An 8,609-nucleotide genomic window follows, 5' to 3' on the forward strand; every position below is an offset into this window, starting at 1 on the left:
GTGCGCCCGCGGCCTCCCCGCGTCAGCCGCACGCCCCCGCCACGCCCCCACGCCTCTGGGTGCAGCGGGGGGAGCCGCGGGCCCCCTCGGGCTTGGGCCGAGCCTCTGCCCTGCACCCTCGCTCTGCTCCTAGCGGCTTCATGCCCGCGTGCTGCTCTGTCCCTTTCAGCCCTCCAGGTGCTGACAGTGACAGGCCGCCCTTCCGGGGCTGCCAGCCCCCAGGGACTGGAGGTGAAAGATGACGCTTTCAGCCTAGGGCTGTTCAGCAAAGGGTGAGGCACTCACCTGCTGCTGCTCAGAAGGGAACAGAGTGAAATCAAACTTGTCCACCTTTGAGAAATAGCTACAGCTTGCTGGGTTGGGCTGTGTCAGTGCTCTGTATTCCTGATTTACTAACTTCAGCCAACCTCTGCTTTCACAGTCCCCTTGGCCGGCCTTCTATGAGCAAGGAGCCTGACAATTTTTGTAGTAAACATGTTTCTCTACAGTTATTAAACATTTTAAAAAGCCGCTCTTCTGGTCTACTTCTGCCCTTCTAACTTCCTGTGTATGGCTGTTCATCCTTGTGTTTTGTTTCTTGGAAACCTTCCTATAAGGGACATGATCCACTAAGCAGCTGCCTTGCCAATATTTTGTGTAGTTGGCTACCCTGGGCATGAAGACTAAACTATAACTATTAGTTTCTGAAAGGATCTTGGCAGGCCCAACTTGAGGTGAACTACTGGGGCAGTACCAGTTTGTAGGTAGTTTCCTTTGTACTTCGAAAACAAATGGTGTCTTTGCCTAGACAGGAGGCCCTTCTTAAGAACTGAGTTTACATATTTTTAGTAAATCAACACTAAATCTTTCGCAAACAACTTTTGCCCTGGGACATGCTTAAATCTTAAATTTTCACTTTTGCTTATGTACTATAGTGCTTTTAATGGCCTGCACTGATAAGAAAAAGAGCAGAGGTTGAATACTTTGGAGCAGGATTATCAATCCAAAATGTTATTAGAAGAGAACAATGTAGAATTGGTTCTTTCATAAATGCTTCATACTGAATCCTTTTTGCCCAAGCTACTCTCGTCCTAGACGTATACCTTTTAAATTTGGGATTGGTTCTGCCTAGGAGAAGTCTCCTTGTTGATTTGTCGGTCTTGGGATATTGCTTATAGTTGAAAGATTTCTGAAACTTGCAGAAAGTATAATTGTTAAACAGTCGCATCAACTAGTTTGTTTCTAGTCTATTTTGGTCCATATAAGAATGATAGTTGAGGGTCTAAATAGTCCTTATGGAGACACTTGTATACATGATAAACTATATGCCCATGCATTGAAATCATGCAAAAAAACAACTGGAGGGATATCTTTTATTAGACTAGCTGCATAGCTGGGAGAGATGATAGATGTTAGACCTGAAGATGGGCACTTTGTGCCATACAGCTAGTTTGATAAAAGGTAACACCAAAAATCTTGTTGCTTGCATATTTTCTGGACCATCAGGGCTACAACAACACTACAACAAAACTGCATAAACGAATATGTTTCTCTTTCTCTCTCTGAGATGTGTACTTTGACTTAGGTATAACTATTGGAATGGGAGCAAAAACTGTCCAAACCAGTGAATAAAGTAACAGCAAGAAAGTATACCAAAATAACACTCACATGCACTTAATGTTGTAGACTGGAATTGGGAATTCTGTCCATCCTCCTTTTTCCTGGTCCATAACAGTGTTTTTAAAGGGGAGAGGACTATTACTTTGTATAACAGGCACTTGATATTTTCTGCTTTTCATTTGTAATCATAAGACTTGGGATATATCTAGCTTTAAGTATTCTGATCTTATACAGTCAAGAGATAAGCAAGTCTCAACAGATTTTTGGTATGGAGGATTTTTTTGATAAACTGCTCCCTCCCCTCTTTTTTTCTTAAGGAAAAAGGTGGGTATTTTGTGGCCATTAGTGTGTGTTCAATTCAGAAATATCAAATGTCAGCTCTGTCTGATTTTGTTGGGCATCTAAAACATTTGAGAAGCCTTGTGTAGAAAAGGCAGTTTGCATGGTGTGACCAGTTAAATTGTTCAGATTCAAATTTGAACTTCATTAGTCTAAAATGCATTGAAAGCCATGTTCTTTATCTTTGCTGAAATTCTTTGCCAAGTTGTTCCTACATCATAAGGCCTGTGTCAATAAAGAACTAATATAACAATATTGGGTCCAAAAGAGTGGAAGTTGAGCAACTGATATGCAAGTTGTGAAAAGTAAAGGATTTTTAATCATGCTGTCCTAAAGCTTTTTGAAGGTTATAGATTATTTATACCTACGTAATTTAAATGACTACAATTTTATTAGAAAGGCTATTAGATTCAACAAACCTATTCAAACAGCTGAAGAAAAAGATTAACAAAATATATTCTAGGGAAGAGGAGTTAATTTGTAGTTTAAAAGGAGATGAAGTAGAAATTGTTCCTCAATATTCCTACCTTTCTTAAATCAATACTTGTTTGTAATTTTTTGTTTCTTTAAAAAAAAAAAAATCCTTTGCAGGTCATTTTAAAGCATATAGCCACCTTTCTGTGTAGAAATGAACCATTTGACTCAGATAGTACTATTTTGTTATGCTGTCTTACAGACAACCTCCTTTTTAGTGATGAGGTCATAGCCAATGGTTTCCATTCTTGTGATAGTGATGAAGATGACAGAGCCTCGCATGCAAGTTCTAGTGACTGGACTCCAAGACCACGGATAGGTACAAATGTATACAATATATCGCTTCCCAGGTTCTTTGTTAGCCTTTTAAATTATTACTAAATGTGATTTTTTTTTTACAGTGATTGCAAAATTCTGCTAAGTTACCTTTTTTTCTTTTCAGCAGTTCGCAGCTCTGGGCAGCATACCATACCATATCTAGCTACTTAAAAGTACAGCTCTTTAAAAATATTTATTGTAATTCTTAATATCTTTAAGGCAACAAAATACTACCAAAAATATCAAACTTATGTATCCTGTCATCAGGTTTCATACCTAAAATGCTACATGCTTACATCTGGGTTTGCACCTCTTGAAATGAGGTTGCAACTAGAAAAGTGTCATTAGTGTTAAGTCAGGGCAAACGGTGGCATTTGAACTATGGCATTAAAAGATCAAAACAGGTTGGAATTCAATTGTTTTTTCTCTACCAATAGTACCTAGCAGTCCCATCTATATATACCAGGGCTCTCTTGTGCTATGCTCTGTATGCGCACACACAGTTTTTGGTTTACTTCTTAATGAAGGTGTATTTTATATTGTAGGACTGTGCGAAATTTCTCCAGCTGTTTTGATTCGACGCTGTTTCGACTCGTTTCAAGCTCGAAACAGCAATATCAAAACAAAGGGCTTCAAAACAGCCTTGACGCAAAACGAGGCTAGTCGAAACATTTCGAAAATTTTGAAACATTTCAAAGCAGCCAGGTGGTGGGAGATGGGGGAGAACCAGGGCTGCACTCCCAGCAGCCCCATGTGGCTGAGCCAGGAGTGCAGCCCTGGCTTGCCCTGTCTCCCGTGGCCGGGCTGCAGGAAACCAATCACAGTGCAGGGGAAGGGAATTGAGCCCCTGAACTGAGCCTGGGCTCAGTTCCCCTCCCCAGCGCTGCGATCAGACTGGGGAAAGAAACAGCCTAGCTGAGCCGAGTTCCCCTCTCCAGCACTACGATTGGGCTGGGGAAAGTAACTCAACTGGGCTCCTTTCCCCAGCCCAATTGTAGCAGTGGGGAGGGGAACTGAGGGATCCGGCTCAGTTCCCTTCCCCAGCTCCCCAGTCCCAGGAGGCAGGACCCAGCTTCCCTCCATCATCTGGCAGGCAGATCAAGGGCCCACAGCCCTGGGAGGACTGGCACAGCCCCCACAGCCCTCCCGGGATTGCGGGCCCCCATCTGCCTGCCAGGTGAGAGGCTGTTTTGAGTGAATGGGCGAAACGTCAAAACAGCATCACTGTTTTGATGAAGTGAAACAGAACAGCGGTTTTGAATCGAAATGAAATTCGATACGAAACACTGTTCCATCGAAACCTTGAAACTCAAGTCAAAACAGGTGGGACAAATGGGCACAAAACAATAGAATGCAATTCAACAAGGAGAAATGCAAAGTGCTGCACCTAGGGAGGAAAAATGTCCAGCACACCTACTGCTTAGGAAATTACCTGCTCGGCAGCACGCAAGTGGAAAGGGATCTCTGAGTCCTAGTGGACTCCAAGATGAACATGAGTCAATGTGACGAAGTCATCAGCAAAGCTAACTGCACTTTATCATGCATCAGCAGATGCATGACAAACAGAACCAAGGAGGTGATACTTCCCCTCATTGGGCACTGGTCAGACCGCAGTTGGAATACTGCATCCAGTTTTGGGCGCCACACTTTAAGAGGGATGTGGATAACGAGAGGGTCCAGAGAAGGGCCACTCATATGGTTAAGGGCTTGCAGGCCAAGCCCTATGAGGAGAGACTAGGGCACCTGGACCTCTTCAGCCTCCGCAAGAGAAGGTTGAGAGGTGACCTTGTGGCTGCCTATAAATTAATCATGGGGGCGCAGAAGGGAATTGGTGAGGCTCTACTCACCAAGGCGCCCCTGGGGGTTACAAGAAATAATGGCCATAAGCTAGCAGAGAGCAGATTTAGACTGGACATTAGGAAGAACTTCACAGTTAGTGGCCAAAATCTGGAATGGGCTCCCAAGGGAGGTGGTGCTCTGCCCTACCCTGAGGGTCTTCAAGAGGAGGTTAGATAGGCATCTGGCTGGGGTCGTCTGAACCCAGCATACTTTCCTGCCTATGCAGGGGGTCGGGCTCAATTATCTATTGAGGACCCTTCCGACCCTAACATCTATGAATCTATAAACTGGAACGGTGCCTACTATTTTGCCCTGAGTAGGTGAGATCAATAATGGGCTATGCATTTGCAGTGTATGCATCAGTAACACAGTTCATCAGTAGGAAGAGACCAAATAGCTGGAAGATATTTTGTTTCATACAAAAATCAAAAAAACTGCAGGGACCTCAGAAGGTCACCTAATCCAACCCGCTGCTCAGGGTAGGATCACTCCAGTCTAAACCATTTCATTCAAATGTTTGTCTAACCTGCTCTTAAAACTTCTAATGATGGAGATTCCACAGACTCTCCAGTAGTCTCTTCTAATGCTTATCAACAAGCCTCATACTTAAAAGTTATTCCTAATATCCAACCTACGTTTTCCTTGCTGCAGTTTAAGCTCATAATTACCTGTTTGTCCCTCGCAGCTGCAGAGAATTGCTTATCTCCATCTTTTTCATAACCACTCTAGTATTTGAAAACTACTATCAAATCCCTCCCAGTCTTCTTTTCTCAGGAACAAATCATCTTAGTTCTTCCAAACTTCCTTGTAAATAAAGCTTCCCAGACCTCTAATGATCTTTTCTGCTATCCGTTAGACTCCTTCCAATTTTTCTTCCTTGAAGTGCAGTGCCCCAGATGGGGCACAGTATGCCAGGTGAGGCCTCACGAGTACTGAATAGAACAGAAAATTCGCTTCCCTTTCTTTGCAAGCAGGATCCCTGTGAATGCCGCCCAGTATACTATTGGGTATTTTATTGCAACAAGATCACAGGGTTGTCTCATTTACCTTGTGACTCACTGTAACACTCCTCCCCCCCCCCCCCCCCCAAAAAAAAAAAAAAAAACAACTCCAGAGGCAAGGAGAATAGGCTAACCCCCCCCCCCCCCCCCCCCCCAAAAAAAAAAATATATGATAATGTATAGTCTTCAGGCATGCTAAGAGCTGGGTTTGTAGGTCAAGGGAAGCCTTACCTTAGGAAATCTTTCTGATTTGTCCTTTAGATAAAACAACAAGAATTTCATATTTTAGTGCATAAGTTGTTCTCTTACCACTAGAACTAATAGTCTGCATAAAAGAGCTGGGGGGAGGGGGGACAGCTCTTAACTTAGTAAGGTAAAGGAGTTAGAATGAATGAATACATGGAATTGCAAGAACACTTAGCTGAAGTTTTTCTACAGAATTTTTCTCTGATAAAGAATGTTAAAGCAGGTTCTCATAACCTCTTGTTTTTTTTTCTGTACTAGGTCCCTACACTTTTGTTCAACAGCATCTTATGTTAGGCACAGACCCAAGGACAATTTTGAAAGATCTGTTACCAGAAACTATTCCTCCACCTGAACTAGATGATATGACACTGTGGCAAATTGTTATAAACATTCTTTCAGAACCACCAAAAAGGAAAAAACGAAAAGATATTAATACCATTGAGGATGCTGTGAAACTTTTGCAAGAGTGCAAAAAGATTATGGTTTTGACTGGAGCAGGGGTATGTATGTATGTATGTATGTATGTATAGTTATAATGATAGAGTGCAAATAGATTACTATTTAAGCCCTCTCCAACAGTTTACAAAGTGCAGATGCACCCATGCAGAGCCATGCTTGTATCAGTGGGAGTGCTGTGATGCACTTATATTTTGTAACTTGCAAAATTAGGTCAAATCTTGAAAGCAACCAGATACATTTTAATGTAGTAGGACTTTGTGTGCCTTATTACAGTAATAAAATTAATTTTGAGATTGTAAAGCATGTGCTAAATAATTTAAAAAACCCACATCCTAATTAGTAAGGTATCCAGAGACGGTAAAAATGTTTATTCCTAATCCCCCTTTTTTTTTTTTATATTTAATTTCTGTCTGTCTATGTAGTTTTGAAACATATATAGCAATATCTTCTACTTAATTTGTTGGCATTATATAATTCTCAGAGGAAAACTCCCATTGACTTCAATGGGACTTAGATTGGACTTCAATAGATTACTGAGAGTTGTGTTCAGCCTTTTGCAGCCAGTCCACAGACCTGACCCCTTGCAGGATCAGCGCCCAGATCGGGCCCCATATATCCAATCTAGCATGTAGGGATGCTGTTTGGCCCATGTGACTCTCCCTGGGTCCGGAAATTTGGCAGCAGGGGCAGTTAGAGAAGCAGTGGCAGTGTTGCTATCAAATTTCCAGGCACATAGGAAGCTGGATGGGCTGGATCTGGTTTGAAGACTGATGTTGAGCACCCCTGACCTGAGAACATTGTATCTGGCTCTTAGTTTGCAACCACAGCAGTTACTGGTGTAGTCACAGCTCTTACACATGTATAGCTTTTGTTACAGTGTAGAAGTCAAGGAAATGGTTGCTTGTAAATCACTGCTTCCTCTGGTTGTAAAAGAAAGATGCTGGCTCATTGCCCCTCATAACACAGTATGTAAAAAACCAAACAAAAAAAAAAGATGAGCAATTAGAGGCAGACCAGTATGTCCGTAAGAGAAAGAAGTGACCATTGTGCTGCTGTGACCCAATCTTATTTATTCTATAATTGCTATTAAGCACCCCAGTTAAAATAAATAAAGCTACAATAGGGAGATTGGTTATACTTGTTTTAAACAATATCTTAATCTTAAGTTTGGTGTTCAAAAATAGAAAAATAATAGTAAAAAATGTCTGGTCTGGTAGATATAAAAACAAGAAAAGAATAGTTTTTTTTGTTTTGTTTTGTTTTGTTTTTTTAATCCTCTTTTCAACTAGAAGATAATCTAGAAGATTTAATTTATTTTGCCAGACCAAACTTCAAGTGTTTTTAAGTGTTGTTGGACATATATTCAAGAAAGATATAAATCAGTGTCCTCCTATTAAATGGCTCATCTCTGAAATATGGTTTGCACTATAATTTTGTGCTGCAAACAATGTAATTTTTCTCACTATGTCTCTTGCATACTTGTTAGCAGAGATCTTGGCTTTCTCTGATTTAAAAAAAACTGCAAAATCTGCATTTTCCACTATGCAAATGAAATGCCACTAATATATCAGTTGAACACACTGATATATATTTACAATCTTCAAGCAATTTGGAAGCTTACCAGTGCCTCAGTTGTTATAATTAAATAAATTCTAAATATCTATACATTTTGGTGTTTGATTTCAGGTTTTTTATCATGGAAAATCAAAACTTCCCCTTTCTCCCTTTGCTTACCAGGACGCAGGTCCAGCTGTGGCTGCTCTTCCACACTGCTTTGTGATGCTGAGCAGCCCTCTTGCCCTGCCCCGGTCATGCTCTTGCCCCTCACTCCCAACCCATAGCCCCCCAGCCCTGCCACTGCCTCTCACTCCTGACCCAAAGCTCCCCAGCCCTGCTGGTGCCCCTCACTCTATACCTGCTGCCCCTCCCAGCCTTGCTGGCACCCCTCACTCCCAACCCACTGCCCCACTTTCCCCAGTCCTGCAGTTTGTGGGAAAGGAGAGAGTGTGGGCATAGGCAAGGTGGCAGGGGGCACATGACCCCCCAAGCTTTGTTCCCACAGCAGGGTGTGGGACTGCAGTGGGGCTGGACCAGCTCTGGGCAGGAGCCACCTCCACAGCCCAGCAGGCAGGACCCGGGCAGCACCTATGCTGCCATGACAAGGCATAGTAGTGGTGCAGAGTTTTGCCCTTCTCTGCTGCCAGGTGGGCAGGAGACACCTCAGCTGAGCATCCATGGCAATGCAGTACACCCTCCCACACCAGGTCGTGCATGATGGGCAATGGAGGTAGCTCCTTCCCCCACCCCTCCCCCCAACATAGATTGTGCCCTTTT

At 42.7% G+C, this 8,609-nt stretch overlaps 1 long non-coding RNA gene across 1 annotated transcript in view; it reads left to right on the forward strand.

Moving 5' to 3' along the window:
• LOC106722255 overlaps positions 1-7,869 on the forward strand; it is a 17,627-nt gene extending 9,758 nt beyond the window's left edge. Inside the window, exons 2-3 of the long non-coding RNA XR_003094339.1 lie at positions 2,615-2,731; positions 6,075-7,869. This is a non-coding gene — a long non-coding RNA (uncharacterized LOC106722255). The remainder of the gene's footprint in view (positions 1-2,614; positions 2,732-6,074) is intronic.
• The last annotated feature ends 740 nt before the right edge of the window (positions 7,870-8,609 follow it).

The sequence above is a fragment of the Alligator sinensis genome, unplaced genomic scaffold (assembly GCF_000455745.1).
Source record: "Alligator sinensis unplaced genomic scaffold, ASM45574v1 scaffold325_1, whole genome shotgun sequence".
Taxonomy (NCBI): Eukaryota; Metazoa; Chordata; order Crocodylia; family Alligatoridae; genus Alligator; species Alligator sinensis.